The sequence below is a fragment of the Scyliorhinus torazame genome, chromosome 31, assembly GCF_047496885.1.
Source record: "Scyliorhinus torazame isolate Kashiwa2021f chromosome 31, sScyTor2.1, whole genome shotgun sequence".
NCBI lineage: Eukaryota > Metazoa > Chordata > Chondrichthyes > Carcharhiniformes > Scyliorhinidae > Scyliorhinus > Scyliorhinus torazame.
In genome coordinates this window covers 33,704,728-33,721,972 of record NC_092737.1, presented here as the reverse complement: position 1 = coordinate 33,721,972, position 17,245 = coordinate 33,704,728, and positions in this window count along the sequence as shown.

The following is a 17,245-nucleotide window of genomic DNA, read 5'->3' as shown; positions in this document are numbered from 1 at the left end:
ATTTATGTCCCCTTGTAATGGTTTGTTCCACCCGGGGAAAACGTCTCTGACTGTCTACTCTATCTATTCCCCTGATCATCTTATAAACCTCTATCAAGTCGCCCCTCATCCTTCTCCGTTCTAATGAGAAAAGGCCTAGCACCCTCAACCGTTCCTCGTAAGACCTACTCTCCATTCCAGGCAACATCCTGCTAAATCTTCTTTGCACCTTTTCCAAAGCTTCCACATCCTTCCTAAAATGAGGCGACCAGAACTGTACACAATACTCCAAATGTGGCCTTACCAAAATTTTGTACAGCTGCATCATCACCTCACGGCTCTTAAATTCAATTCCTCTGTTAATGAACGCGAGCACACCATAGGCCTTCTTCACAGCTCTATCCACTTGAGTGGCAACTTTCAAAGATGTATGAACATAGACCCCAAGATCTCTCTGCTCCTCCACATTGCCAAGAACTCTACCGTTAACCCTGTATTCCGCATTCATATTTGTCCTTCCAAAATGGACAACCTCACACTTTTCAGGGTTAAACTCCATCTGCCACTTCTCAGCCCAGCTCTGCATCCTATCTGTGTCTCTTTGCAGCCGACAACAGCCCTCCTTACTATCCACAACTCCACCAATCTTCGTATCGTCTGCAAATTTACTGACCCACCCTTCAACTCCCTCATCCAAGTCATTAATGAAAATCACAAACAGCAGAGGACCCAGAACTGATCCCTGCGGCACGCCACTGGTAACTGGGCTCCAGGCTGAATATTTGCCATCCACCACCACTCTCTGACTTCTATCGGTTAGCCAGTTCGTTATCCAACTGGCCAAATTTCACACTACCCCATGACTCCTTACTTTCTGCATAAGCCTACCATGGGGAACTTTATCAAATGCCTTACTAAAATCCATGTACACTACATCCACTGCTTTACCTTCATCCACATGCTTGGTCACCTCCTCAAAGAATTCAATAAGACTTGTAAGGCAAGACCTACCCCTCACAAATCCGTGCTGACTATCCCTAATCAAGCAGTGTCTTTCCAGATGCTCAGAAATCCTATCCTTCAGTACCCTTTCCATTACTTTGCCTACCACCGAAGTAAGACTAACTGGCCTGTAATTCCCAGGGTTATCCCTAGTCCCTTTTTTGAACAGGGGCACGACATTCGCCACTCTCCAATCCCCTGGTACCACCCCTGTTGACAGTGAGGACGAAAAGATCATTGCCAACGGCTCTGCAATTTCATCTCTTTCAATTTCAGTGCTGGGACCTTTGCTCTTTATCGTATATATAAATGATTTGGAGGAAAATGTAACTGGTCTGATTAGTAAGTTTGCAGACGACACAAAGGTTGGTGGAATTGCGGATAGCGATGAGGACTGTCAGAGAATACAGCAGGATTTAGATTGTTTGGAGACTTGGGCGGAGAGATGGCAGATGGAGTTTAATCCGGACAAATGTGAGGTAATGCATTTTGGAAGGTCTAATGCAGGTAGGGAATATACAGTGAATAGTAGAACCCTCAAGAGTATTGAAAGTCAAAGAGATCTAGGAGTACAGGTCCACAGGTCATTGAAAGGGGCAACACAGGTGGAGAAAGTAGTCAAGAAGTCATACGGCATGCTTGCCTTCATTGGCCGGGGCATTGAGTATAAGAATTGGCAAGTCATGTTGCAGCTGTATAGAACCTTAGTTAGGCCACACTTGGAGTATAGTGTTCAATTCTGGTCGCCACACTACCAGAAGGATGTGGAGGCTTTAGAGAGGGTGCAGAAGAGATTTACCAGAATGTTGCCTGGTATGGAGGGCATTAGCTATGAGGAGCGGTTGAATAAACTCGGTTTGTTCTCACTGGAACGACGGAGGTTGAGGGGCGACCTGATAGAGGTCTACAAAATTATGAGGGGCATAGACAGAGTGGATAGTCAGAGGCTTTTCCCCAGGGTAGAGGGGTCAATTACTAGGGGGCATAGGTTTAAGTTGAGAGGGGCAAGGTTTAGAGTAGATGTACGAGGCAAGTTATTTTACGCAGAGGGTAGTGGGTGCCTGGAACTCGCTGCCGGAGGAGGTGGTGGAAGCAGGGACGATAGTGACATTTAAGGGGCATCTTGACAAATACATGAATAGGATGGGAATAGAGGGATACGGACCCAGGAAGTGTAGAAGATTGTAGTTTAGTCGGGCAGCATGGTCGGCACGGGCTTGGAGGGCCGAAGGGCCTGTTCCTGTGCTGTACATTTCTTTGTTCGTTGTTTGTGAGGATCACTCACTGTGTAACTGTACAGAGTCACTGTTTATTCAGAGTGAGGATCACTCACTGTATAACTGTACAGAGTCACTGTTTATTCAGCAGGGTGAGGATCACTCCCTGTGTAACTGTACAGAGTCACTGTTTATTCAGGATGAGGATCACTCACTGTGTAACTGTACAGAGTCACTGTTTATTCAGGGTGAGGATCACTCACTGTGTAACTGTACAGTGTCACTGTTTATTCAGGGTGAGGATCACTCACTGTGTAACTGTACAGAGTCACTGTTTATTCAGGGTGAGGATCACTCACTGTGTAACTGTACAGAGTCACTGTTTATTCAGCAGGGTGAGGATCACTCACTGTGTAACTGTATAGAGTCACTGTTTATTCAGCAGGGTGAGGATCACTCACTGTGTAGCTGTACAGAGTCACTGTTTATTCAGCAGGGTGAGGATCACTCCCTGTGTAACTGTACAGAGTCACTGTTTATTCAGGGTGAGGATCACTCACTGTGTAACTGTACAGTGTCACTGTTTATTCAGGGTGAGGATCACTCACTGTGTAACTGTACAGAGTCACTGTTTATTCAGGGTGAGGATCACTCACTGTGTAACTGTACAGAGACACTGTTTATTCAGGGTGAGGATCACTCACTGTGTAACTGTACAGAGTCACTGTTTATTCAGGGTGAGGATCACTCACTGTGTAACTGTACAGAGTCACTGTTTATTCAGTGTGAGGGTCACTCACTGTGTAACTGTACAGAGTCACTGTTTATTCAGGTTGAGGATCACTCACTGTGTAACTGTTCAGAGTCACTGTTTATTCAGGATGAGGATCACTCACTGTGGAACTGTACAGAGTCACTGTTTATTCAGGGTGAGGATCACTCTCTGTGTAACTTTACAGAGTCACTGTTTATTCAGCAGGGTGAGGATCACTCACTGTGTAACTGTACAGAGTCACTGTTTATTCAGGTTGGGGATCACTCACTGTGTAACTGTACAGAATCACTGTTTGTTCAGCAGGGTGAGGATCACTCACTGTGTAACTGTGCAGAGACACTCTTTATTCAGCAGGGTGAGGATCACTCACTGTGTAACTGTACAGAGTCACTGTTTATTCAGGGTGAGGATCACTCGCTATGTAACTGTACAGAGTCACTGTTTATTCAGCAGGGTGATGGTCACTCACTGTGTAACTGTACAGAGTCACTGTGTTTCAGGGTGAGGATCACTCACTGTGTAACTGTACAGATTCACTGTTTATGCAGCAGGGTGAGGATCATTCACTGTGTAACTGTACAAAGTCACTGTTTATTCAGCAGTGTGAGCGTCACTCACTGTGTAACTGTACAGAGTCACTGTTTATTCAGGGTGAGGATCACTCGCTGTGTAACTGTACAGTGTCACTGTTTATTCAGCAGGGTGAGGATCACTCACTGTGTAACTGTACAGAGTCATTGTTTATTCTGTAGAGGGAGGATCACTCACTGTGTAACTGTACAGGGTCACTGTTTATTCAGCAGAGTGAGGGTCACTCACTGTGTAACTGTACAGAGTCACGGTTTATTCAGGGTGAGCATCACTCACTGTGTAACTGTACAGAGTCACTGTTTATTCAGGGTGAGTATAACTCACTGTGTAACTGTACAGAGTCACTGTTTATTCAGCAGGGTGAGGATCACTCACAGTGTAACTGTACAGGGTCACTGTTTATTCAGCAGGGTGAGGGTCACTCATTGTGTAACTGTACAGAGTCACGGTTTATTCAGGGTGAGCATCACTCACTGTGTAACTGTACAGAGTCACTGTTTATACAGCAGAGTGAGGATCACTCACTGTGTAATTGTGCAGAGTCACTGTTTATTCAGTGTGATGATCACTCACTGTGTAACTGTACAGAGTCACTGTTTATTCAGCAGAGTGAGGATCACTCACTGTGTAATTGTGCAGAGTCACTGTTGATTCAGGGTGAGGATCACTCACTGTGTAACTGTACAGAGTCACTGTTTATTCAGGGTGAGGATCATTCACTGTGTCACTGTACAGAGTCACTGTTTATTCAGGGTGAGGATCACTCACTGTGTAACTGTACAGAGTCACTGTTTATTCAGGGTGAGGTTCACTCACTGTGTAACTGTACAGAGCCACTGTTTATTCAGGGTGAGGTTCACTCACTGTGTAACTGTACAGAGTCACTGTTTATTCAGGGTGAGGATCATTCACTGTGTCACTGTACAGAGTCACTGTTTATTCAGGGTGAGGATCACTCACTGTGTAACTGTACAGAGTCACTGTTTATTCAGGGTGAGGTTCACTCACTGTGTAACTGTACAGAGTCACTGTTTATTCAGGGTGAGGATCATTCACTGTGTCACTGTACAGAGTCACTGTTTATTCAGCAGGGTGAGGATCACTCACTGTGTAACTGTCCAGTCACTGTTTATTCAGGGTGAGGATCACTCACTGTGTCACTGTACAGAGTCACTGTTTATTCAGGGTGAGGATCAGTCACTGTGTAACTGTAGAGTCACTGTTTATTCAGGGTGAGGATCACTCACTGTGTAACTGTACAGAGTCACTGTTTATTCAGGGTGAGGATCACTCTCTGTGTAACTGTACAGAGTCACTGTTTATTCAGCAGGGTGAGGGTCACTCATTGTGTAACTATACAGAGTCACTGTTTATTCAGCAGGGTGAGGATCACTCACTGTGTAACTGTACAGAGTCACTGTTTATTCAGGGTGAGGATCACTCACTGTAACTGTACAGAGTCACTGTTTATTCAGGTTGAGTATCACACACTGTGTAACTGTTCAGAGTCACTGTTTATTCAGTGTGAGGATCACTCACTGTGTAACTGTACAGAGTCACTGTTTATTCAGTGTGAGGGTCACTCACTGTGTAACTGTACAGAGTCACTGTTTATTCAGGTTGAGGATCACTCACTGTGTAACTGTTCAGAGTCACTGTTTATTCAGGGTGAGGATCACTCTCTGTGTAACTTTACAGAGTCACTGTTTATTCAGCAGGGTGAGGATCACTCGCTGTGTAACTGTACAGAGTCACTGTTTATTCAGGTTGAGGATCACTCACTGTGTAACTGTACAGAATCACTGTTTGTTCAGCAGGGTGAGGATCACTCACTGTGTAACTGTACAGAGTCACTGTTTATTCAGGGTGAGGATCACTCGCTGTGTAACTGTACAGAGTCACTGTTTATTCAGCAGGGTGATGGTCGCTCACTGTGTAACTGTACAGAGTCACTGTTTATTCAGGGTGAGGATCACTCACTGTGTAACTGTACAGAATCACTGTTTGTTCAGCAGGGTGAGGATCACTCACTGTGTAACTGTACAGAGTCACTGTTTATTCAGCAGGGTGAGGATCACTCACTGTGTAACTGTTCAGAGTCACTGTTTATTCAGCAGGGTGAGGATCACTCACTGTGTAACTGTACAGTGTCACTGTTTATTCAGCAGGGTGAGGATCACTCACTGTGTAACTGTACAGAGTCACTGTTTATTCAGGGTGAGGATCACTCACTGTGTAACTGTGCAGAGACACTCTTTATTCAGCAGGGTGAGGATCACTCACTGTGTAACTGTACAGAGTCACTGTTTATTCAGGGTGAGGATCACTCGCTGTGTAACTGTACAGAGTCACTGTTTATTCAGCAGGGTGATGGTCACTCACTGTGTAACTGTACAAAGTCACTGTTTATTCAGCAGTGTGAGGGTCACTCACTGTGTAACTGTACAGAGTCACTGTTTATTCAGGGTGAGGATCACTCGCTGTGTAACTGTACAGTGTCACTGTTTATTCAGGGTGAGGATCACTCGCTGTGCAACTGTACAGAGTCACTGTTTATTCAGGGTGAGGATCACTCACTATGTAACTGTACAGTCACTGTTTATTCAGCAGGGTGAGGATCACTCACTGTGTAACTGTACAGGGTCACTGTTTATTCAGCAGGGTGAGGGTCACTCACTGTGTAACTGTACAGAGTCACGGTTTATTCAGGGTGAGCATCACTCACTGTGTAACTGTACAGAGTCACTGTTTATACAGCAGAGTGAGGATCACTCACTGTGTAATTGTGCAGAGTCACTGTTTATTCAGTGTGATGATCACTCACTGTGTAACTGCACAGAGTCACTGTTTATTCAGCAGAGTGAGGATCACTCACTGTGTAATTGTGCAGAGTCACTGTTTATTCAGGGTGAGGATCACTCACTGTGTAACTGTACAGAGTCACTGTTTATTCAGGGTGAGGATCATTCACTGTGTCACTGTACAGAGCCACTGTTTATTCAGCAGGGTGAGGATCACTCACTGTGTAACTGTACAGAGTCACTGTTTATTCTGCAGGGTGAGGATCACTCACTGTGTAACTGTACAGAGTCACTGTTTATTCAGGGTGAGGATCAGTCACTGTGTAACTGTAGAGTCACTGTTTATTCAGGGTGAGGATCACTCACTGTGTAACTGTACAGAGTCACTGTTTATTCAGGGTGAGGATCACTCTCTGTGTAACTGTACAGAGTCACTGTTTATTCAGCAGGGTGAGGGTCACTCACTGTGTAACTATACAGAGTCACTGTTTATTCAGCAGGGTGAGGATCACTCACTGTGTAACTGTACAGAGTCACTGTTTATTCAGGGTGAGGATCACTCACTGTAACTGTACAGAGTCACTGTTTATTCAGGGTGAGGATCACTCTCTGTGTAACTGTACAGAGTCACTGTTTATTCAGGGTGAGGATCACTCTCTGTGTAACTGTACAGAGTCACTGTTTATTCAGGGTGAGGATCACTCACTGTGTAACTGTACAGAGTCACTGTTTATTCAGGGTGAGGATCACTCTCTGTGTAACTGTACAGAGTCACTGTTTATTCAGGGTGAGGATCACTCACTGTAACTGTACAGAGTCACTGTTTATTCAGGGTGAGGATCACTCACTGTGTAACTGTACAGAGTCACTGTTTACTCAGCAGGGTGAGGATCACTCACTGTGTAACTGTACAGTCACTGTTTATTCAGGGTGAGGATCACTCACTGTGTAACTGTACAGAGTCACTGTTTATTCAGGGTGAGGATCATTCACAGTGTAACTGTACAGAGTCACTGTTTATTCAGGGTGAGGATCACTCGCTGTGTAACTGTACAGAGTCACTGTTTATTCAGCAGGGTGATGGTCACTCACTGTGTAACTGTACAGAGTCACTGTTTATTCAGGGTGAGGATCACTCACTGTGTAACTGTACAGAGTCACTGTTTATTCAGCAGGGTGAGGATCACTCACTGTGCAACTGTTCAGAGTCACTGTTTATTCAGCAGGGTGAGGATCACTCACTGTGTAACTGTGCAGAGACACTCTTTATTCAGCAGGGTGAGGATGACTCACTGTGTAACTGTACAGAGTCACTGTTCATTCAGGGTGAGGATCACTCACTGTGTAACTGTACAAAGTCACTGTTTATTCAGCAGTGTGAGGGTCACTCACTGTGTAACTGTACAGAGTCACTGTTTATTCAGGGTGAGGATCACTCGCTGTGTAACTGTACAGTGTCACTGTTTATTCAGGGTGAGGATCACTCGCTGTGCAACTGTACAGAGTCACTGTTTATTCAGGGTGAGGATCACTCACTATGTAACTGTACAGTCACTGTTTATTCAGCAGGGTGAGGATCACTCACTGTGTAACTGTACAGGGTCACTGTTTATTCAGCAGGGTGAGGGTCACTCACTGTGTAACTGTACAGAGTCACTGTTTATTCAGGGTGAGGATCACTCACTGTGTAACTGTACAGAGTCACTGTTTATTCAGGGTGAGGATCACTCACTGTGTAACTGTACAGAGTCACTGTTTATTCAGGGTGAGGATCACTCACTGTGTAACTGTACAGAGTCACTGTTTATTCAGTGTGAGGGTCACTCACTGTGTAACTGTACAGAGTCACTGTTTATTCAGGTTGAGGATCACTCACTGTGTAACTGTTCAGAGTCACTGTTTATTCAGGATGAGGATCACTCACTGTGGAACTGTACAGAGTCACTGTTTATTCAGGGTGAGGATCACTCTCTGTGTAACTTTACAGAGTCACTGTTTATTCAGCAGGGTGAGGATCACTCACTGTGTAACTGTACAGAGTCACTGTTTATTCAGGTTGGGGATCACTCACTGTGTAACTGTACAGAATCACTGTTTGTTCAGCAGGGTGAGGATCACTCACTGTGTAACTGTGCAGAGACACTCTTTATTCAGCAGGGTGAGGATCACTCACTGTGTAACTGTACAGAGTCACTGTTTATTCAGGGTGAGGATCACTCGCTATGTAACTGTACAGAGTCACTGTTTATTCAGCAGGGTGATGGTCACTCACTGTGTAACTGTACAGAGTCACTGTTTATTCAGGGTGAGGATCACTCACTGTGTAACTGTACAGATTCACTGTTTATGCAGCAGGGTGAGGATCATTCACTGTGTAACTGTACAAAGTCACTGTTTATTCAGCAGTGTGAGCGTCACTCACTGTGTAACTGTACAGAGTCACTGTTTATTCAGTGTGAGGGTCACTCACTGTGTAACTGTACAGAGTCACTGTTTATTCAGGTTGAGGATCACTCACTGTGTAACTGTTCAGAGTCACTGTTTATTCAGGATGAGGATCACTCACTGTGGAACTGTACAGAGTCACTGTTTATTCAGGGTGAGGATCACTCTCTGTGTAACTTTACAGAGTCACTGTTTATTCAGCAGGGTGAGGATCACTCACTGTGTAACTGTACAGAGTCACTGTTTATTCAGGTTGGGGATCACTCACTGTGTAACTGTACAGAATCACTGTTTGTTCAGCAGGGTGAGGATCACTCACTGTGTAACTGTGCAGAGACACTCTTTATTCAGCAGGGTGAGGATCACTCACTGTGTAACTGTACAGAGTCACTGTTTATTCAGGGTGAGGATCACTCGCTATGTAACTGTACAGAGTCACTGTTTATTCAGCAGGGTGATGGTCACTCACTGTGTAACTGTACAGAGTCACTGTGTTTCAGGGTGAGGATCACTCACTGTGTAACTGTACAGATTCACTGTTTATGCAGCAGGGTGAGGATCATTCACTGTGTAACTGTACAAAGTCACTGTTTATTCAGCAGTGTGAGCGTCACTCACTGTGTAACTGTACAGAGTCACTGTTTATTCAGGGTGAGGATCACTCGCTGTGTAACTGTACAGTGTCACTGTTTATTCAGCAGGGTGAGGATCACTCACTGTGTAACTGTACAGAGTCATTGTTTATTCTGTAGAGGGAGGATCACTCACTGTGTAACTGTACAGGGTCACTGTTTATTCAGCAGAGTGAGGGTCACTCACTGTGTAACTGTACAGAGTCACGGTTTATTCAGGGTGAGCATCACTCACTGTGTAACTGTACAGAGTCACTGTTTATTCAGGGTGAGTATAACTCACTGTGTAACTGTACAGAGTCACTGTTTATTCAGCAGGGTGAGGATCACTCACAGTGTAACTGTACAGGGTCACTGTTTATTCAGCAGGGTGAGGGTCACTCATTGTGTAACTGTACAGAGTCACGGTTTATTCAGGGTGAGCATCACTCACTGTGTAACTGTACAGAGTCACTGTTTATACAGCAGAGTGAGGATCACTCACTGTGTAATTGTGCAGAGTCACTGTTTATTCAGTGTGATGATCACTCACTGTGTAACTGTACAGAGTCACTGTTTATTCAGCAGAGTGAGGATCACTCACTGTGTAATTGTGCAGAGTCACTGTTGATTCAGGGTGAGGATCACTCACTGTGTAACTGTACAGAGTCACTGTTTATTCAGGGTGAGGATCATTCACTGTGTCACTGTACAGAGTCACTGTTTATTCAGGGTGAGGATCACTCACTGTGTAACTGTACAGAGTCACTGTTTATTCAGGGTGAGGTTCACTCACTGTGTAACTGTACAGAGCCACTGTTTATTCAGGGTGAGGTTCACTCACTGTGTCACTGTACAGAGTCACTGTTTATTCAGGGTGAGGATCATTCACTGTGTCACTGTACAGAGTCACTGTTTATTCAGGGTGAGGATCACTCACTGTGTAACTGTACAGAGTCACTGTTTATTCAGGGTGAGGTTCACTCACTGTGTAACTGTACAGAGTCACTGTTTATTCAGGGTGAGGATCATTCACTGTGTCACTGTACAGAGTCACTGTTTATTCAGCAGGGTGAGGATCACTCACTGTGTAACTGTCCAGTCACTGTTTATTCAGGGTGAGGATCACTCACTGTGTCACTGTACAGAGTCACTGTTTATTCAGGGTGAGGATCAGTCACTGTGTAACTGTAGAGTCACTGTTTATTCAGGGTGAGGATCACTCACTGTGTAACTGTACAGAGTCACTGTTTATTCAGGGTGAGGATCACTCTCTGTGTAACTGTACAGAGTCACTGTTTATTCAGCAGGGTGAGGGTCACTCACTGTGTAACTATACAGAGTCACTGTTTATTCAGCAGGGTGAGGATCACTCACTGTGTAACTGTACAGAGTCACTGTTTATTCAGGGTGAGGATCACTCACTGTAACTGTACAGAGTCACTGTTTATTCAGGATGAGGATCACTCACTGTGGAACTGTACAGAGTCACTGTTTATTCAGGGTGAGGATCACTCTCTGTGTAACTTTACAGAGTCACTGTTTACTCAGCAGGGTGAGGATCACTCACTGTGTAACTGTACAGAGTCATTGTTTATTCTGTAGAGGGAGGATCACTCACTGTGTAACTGTACAGGGTCACTGTTTATTCAGCAGAGTGAGGGTCACTCACTGTGTAACTGTACAGAGTCACGGTTTATTCAGGGTGAGCATCACTCACTGTGTAACTGTACAGAGTCACTGTTTATTCAGGGTGAGTATAACTCACTGTGTAACTGTACAGAGTCACTGTTTATTCAGCAGGGTGAGGATCACTCACAGTGTAACTGTACAGGGTCACTGTTTATTCAGCAGGGTGAGGGTCACTCATTGTGTAACTGTACAGAGTCACGGTTTATTCAGGGTGAGCATCACTCACTGTGTAACTGTACAGAGTCACTGTTTATACAGCAGAGTGAGGATCACTCACTGTGTAATTGTGCAGAGTCACTGTTTATTCAGTGTGATGATCACTCACTGTGTAACTGTACAGAGTCACTGTTTATTCAGCAGAGTGAGGATCACTCACTGTGTAATTGTGCAGAGTCACTGTTGATTCAGGGTGAGGATCACTCACTGTGTAACTGTACAGAGTCACTGTTTATTCAGGGTGAGGATCATTCACTGTGTCACTGTACAGAGTCACTGTTTATTCAGGGTGAGGATCACTCACTGTGTAACTGTACAGAGTCACTGTTTATTCAGGGTGAGGTTCACTCACTGTGTAACTGTACAGAGCCACTGTTTATTCAGGGTGAGGTTCACTCACTGTGTCACTGTACAGAGTCACTGTTTATTCAGGGTGAGGATCATTCACTGTGTCACTGTACAGAGTCACTGTTTATTCAGGGTGAGGATCACTCACTGTGTAACTGTACAGAGTCACTGTTTATTCAGGGTGAGGTTCACTCACTGTGTAACTGTACAGAGTCACTGTTTATTCAGGGTGAGGATCATTCACTGTGTCACTGTACAGAGTCACTGTTTATTCAGCAGGGTGAGGATCACTCACTGTGTAACTGTCCAGTCACTGTTTATTCAGGGTGAGGATCACTCACTGTGTCACTGTACAGAGTCACTGTTTATTCAGGGTGAGGATCAGTCACTGTGTAACTGTAGAGTCACTGTTTATTCAGGGTGAGGATCACTCACTGTGTAACTGTACAGAGTCACTGTTTATTCAGGGTGAGGATCACTCTCTGTGTAACTGTACAGAGTCACTGTTTATTCAGCAGGGTGAGGGTCACTCACTGTGTAACTATACAGAGTCACTGTTTATTCAGCAGGGTGAGGATCACTCACTGTGTAACTGTACAGAGTCACTGTTTATTCAGGGTGAGGATCACTCACTGTAACTGTACAGAGTCACTGTTTATTCAGGATGAGGATCACTCACTGTGGAACTGTACAGAGTCACTGTTTATTCAGGGTGAGGATCACTCTCTGTGTAACTTTACAGAGTCACTGTTTACTCAGCAGGGTGAGGATCACTCACTGTGTAACTGTACAGAGTCACTGTTTATTCAGGTTGGGGATCACTCACTGTGTAACTGTACAGAATCACTGTTTGTTCAGCAGGGTGAGGATCACTCACTGTGTAACTGTGCAGAGACACTCTTTATTCAGCAGGGTGAGGATCACTCACTGTGTAACTGTACAGAGTCACTGTTTATTCAGGGTGAGGATCACTCGCTATGTAACTGTACAGAGTCACTGTTTATTCAGCAGGGTGATGGTCACTCACTGTGTAACTGTACAGAGTCACTGTTTATTCAGGGTGAGGATCACTCACTGTGTAACTGTACAGATTCACTGTTTATGCAGCAGGGTGAGGATCATTCACTGTGTAACTGTACAAAGTCACTGTTTATTCAGCAGTGTGAGCGTCACTCACTGTGTAACTGTACAGAGTCACTGTTTATTCAGTGTGAGGGTCACTCACTGTGTAACTGTACAGAGTCACTGTTTATTCAGGTTGAGGATCACCCACTGTGTAACTGTTCAGAGTCACTGTTTATTCAGGATGAGGATCACTCACTGTGGAACTGTACAGAGTCACTGTTTATTCAGGGTGAGGATCACTCTCTGTGTAACTTTACAGAGTCACTGTTTATTCAGCAGGGTGAGGATCACTCACTGTGTAACTGTACAGAGTCACTGTTTATTCAGGTTGGGGATCACTCACTGTGTAACTGTACAGAATCACTGTTTGTTCAGCAGGGTGAGGATCACTCACTGTGTAACTGTGCAGAGACACTCTTTATTCAGCAGGGTGAGGATCACTCACTGTGTAACTGTTCAGAGTCACTGTTTATTCAGCAGGGTGAGGATCACTCACTGTGTAACTGTGCAGAGACACGCTTTATTCAGCAGGGTGATGGTCACTCACTGTGTAACTGTACAGAGTCACTGTTTATTCAGGGTGAGGATCACTCGCTGTGTAACTGTACAGAGTCACTGTTTATTCAGCAGGGTGATGGTCACTCACTGTGTAACTGTACAAAGTCACTGTTTATTCAGCAGTGTGAGGGTCACTCACTGTGTAACTGTACAGAGTCACTGTTTATTCAGGGTGAGGATCACTCGCTGTGTAACTGTACAGTGTCACTGTTTATTCAGGGTGAGGATCACTCTCTGTGCAACTGTATAGAGTCACTGTTTATTCAGGGTGAGGATCACTCACTATGTAACTGTACAGTCACAGTTTATTCAGCAGGGTGAGGATCACTCACTGTGTAACTGTACAGGGTCACTGTTTATTCAGCAGGGTGAGGGTCACTCACTGTGTAACTGTACAGAGTCACGGTTTATTCAGGGTGAGCATCACTCACTGTGTAACTGTACAGAGTCACTGTTTATACAGCAGAGTGAGGATCACTCACTGTGTAATTGTGCAGAGTCACTGTTTATTCAGTGTGATGATCACTCACTGTGTAACTGCACAGAGTCACTGTTTATTCAGCAGAGTGAGGATCACTCACTGTGTAATTGTGCAGAGTCACTGTTTATTCAGGGTGAGGATCACTCACTGTGTAACTGTACAGAGTCACTGTTTATTCAGGGTGAGGATCACCCACTGTGTAACTGTACAGAGTCACTGTTTATTCTGCAGGGTGAGGATCACTCACTGTGTAACTGTACAGAGTCACTGTTTATTCAGGATGAGGATCACTCACTGAAACTGTACAGAGTCACTGTTTACTCAGGGTGAGGATCACTCACTGTGTAACTGTACAGAGTCACTGTTTATTCAGCAGGCTGAGGATCACTCACTGTGTAACTGTACAGAGTCACTGTTTATTCAGCAGGGTGAGGATCACTCACTGTGTAACTGTACAGAGTCACTGTTTATTCAGCAGGGTGAGGATCACTCACTGTGTAACTGTACAGAGTCACTGTTTATTCAGGGTGAGGGTCACTCACTGTGTAACTGTACAGAGTCACTGTTTATTCAGGGTGGGGATCACTCACTGTGGAACTGTACAGAGTCACTGTTTATTCAGGGTGAGGATCACTCTCTGTGTAACTTTACAGAGTCACTGTTTATTCAGCAGGGTGAGGATCACTCACTGTGTAACTGTACAGAGTCACTGTTTATTCAGGTTGGGGATCACTCACTGTGTAACTGTACAGAATCACTGTTTGTTCAGCAGGGTGAGGATCACTCACTGTGTAACTGTGCAGAGACACTCTTTATTCAGCAGGGTGAGGATCACTCACTGTGTAACTGTACAGAGTCACTGTTTATTCAGGGTGAGGATCACTCGCTATGTAACTGTACAGAGTCACTGTTTATTCAGCAGGGTGATGGTCACTCACTGTGTAACTGTACAGAGTCACTGTTTATTCAGGGTGAGGATCACTCACTGTGTAACTGTACAGATTCACTGTTTATGCAGCAGGGTGAGGATCATTCACTGTGTAACTGTACAAAGTCACTGTTTATTCAGCAGTGTGAGCGTCACTCACTGTGTAACTGTACAGAGTCACTGTTTATTCAGGGTGAGGATCACTCGCTGTGTAACTGTACAGTGTCACTGTTTATTCAGGGTGAGGATCACTCGCTGTGTAACTGTACAGAGTCACTGTTTATTCAGGGTGAGGATCACTCACTATGTAACTGTACAGTCACTGTTTATTCAGCAGGGTGAGGATCACTCACTGTGTAACTGTACAGAGTCATTGTTTATTCTGTAGAGGGAGGATCACTCACTGTGTAACTGTACAGGGTCACTGTTTATTCAGCAGGGTGAGGGTCACTCACTGTGTAACTGTACAGAGTCACGGTTTATTCAGGGTGAGCATCACTCACTGTGTAACTGTACAGACTCACTGTTTATTCAGGGTGAGTATAACTCACTGTGTAACTGTACAGAGTCACTGTTTATTCAGCAGGGTGAGGATCACTCACAGTGTAACTGTACAGGGTCACTGTTTATTCAGCAGGGTGAGGGTCACTCATTGTGTAACTGTACAGAGTCACGGTTTATTCAGGGTGAGCATCACTCACTGTGTAACTGTACAGAGTCACTGTTTATACAGCAGAGTGAGGATCACTCACTGTGTAATTGTGCAGAGTCACTGTTTATTCAGTGTGATGATCACTCACTGTGTAACTGTACAGAGTCACTGTTTATTCAGCAGAGTGAGGATTACTCACTGTGTAATTGTGCAGAGTCACTGTTGATTCAGGGTGAGGATCACTCACTGTGTAACTGTACAGAGTCACTGTTTATTCAGGGTGAGGATCATTCACTGTGTCACTGTACAGAGTCACTGTTTATTCAGGGTGAGGATCACTCACTGTGTAACTGTACAGAGTCACTGTTTATTCAGGGTGAGGTTCACTCACTGTGTAACTGTACAGAGCCACTGTTTATTCAGGGTGAGGTTCACTCACTGTGTAACTGTACAGAGTCACTGTTTATTCAGGGTGAGGATCATTCACTGTGTAACTGTACAGAGTCACTGTTTATTCAGGGTGAGGATCACTCACTGTGTAACTGTACAGAGTCACTGTTTATTCAGGGTGAGGTTCACTCACTGTGTAACTGTACAGAGTCACTGTTTATTCAGGGTGAGGATCATTCACTGTGTCACTGTACAGAGTCACTGTTTATTCAGCAGGGTGAGGATCACTCACTGTGTAACTGTCCAGTCACTGTTTATTCAGGGTGAGGATCACTCACTGTGTCACTGTACAGAGTCACTGTTTATTCAGGGTGAGGTTCAGTCACTGTGTAACTGTAGAGTCACTGTTTATTCAGGGTGAGGATCACTCACTGTGTAACTGTACAGAGTCACTGTTTATTCAGGGTGAGGATCACTCTCTGTGTAACTGTACAGAGTCACTGTTTATTCAGCAGGGTGAGGGTCACTCACTGTGTAACTATACAGAGTCACTGTTTATTCAGCAGGGTGAGGATCACTCACTGTGTAACTGTACAGAGTCACTGTTTATTCAGGGTGAGGATCACTCACTGTAACTGTACAGAGTCACTGTTTATTCAGGTTGAGGATCACACACTGTGTAACTGTACAGAGTCACTGTTTATTCAGTGTGAGGATCACTCACTGTGTAACTGTACAGAGTCACTGTTTATTCAGTGTGAGGGTCACTCACTGTGTAACTGTACAGAGTCACTGTTTATTCAGGTTGAGGATCACTCACTGTGTAACTGTTCAGAGTCACTGTTTATTCAGGATGAGGATCACTCACTGTGGAACTGTACAGAGTCACTGTTTATTCAGGGTGAGGATCACTCTCTGTGTAACTTTACAGAGTCACTGTTTATTCAGCAGGGTGAGGATCACTCACTGTGTAACTGTACAGAGTCACTGTTTATTCAGGGTGAGGATCACTCACTGTGTAACTGTACAGAGTCACTGTTTATTCAGGGTGAGGATCACTCTCTGTGTAACTGTACAGAGTCACTGTTTATTCAGGTTGAGGATCACTCACTGTGTAACTGTACAGAGTCACTGTTTGTTCAGCAGGGTGAGGATCACTCACTGTGTAACTGTACAGAGTCACTGTTTATTCAGGGTGAGGATCACTCGCTGTGTAACTGTACAGAGTCACTGTTTATTCAGGGTGAGGATCACTCGCTGTGTAACTGTACAGAGTCACTGTTTATTCAGCAGGGTGATGGTCACTCACTGTGTAACTGTACAGAGTCACTGTTTATTCAGCAGGGTGATGGTCACTCACTGTGTAAATGTACAGAGTCACTGTTTATTCATGGTGAGGATCACTCACTGTGTAACTGTACAGAATCACTGTTT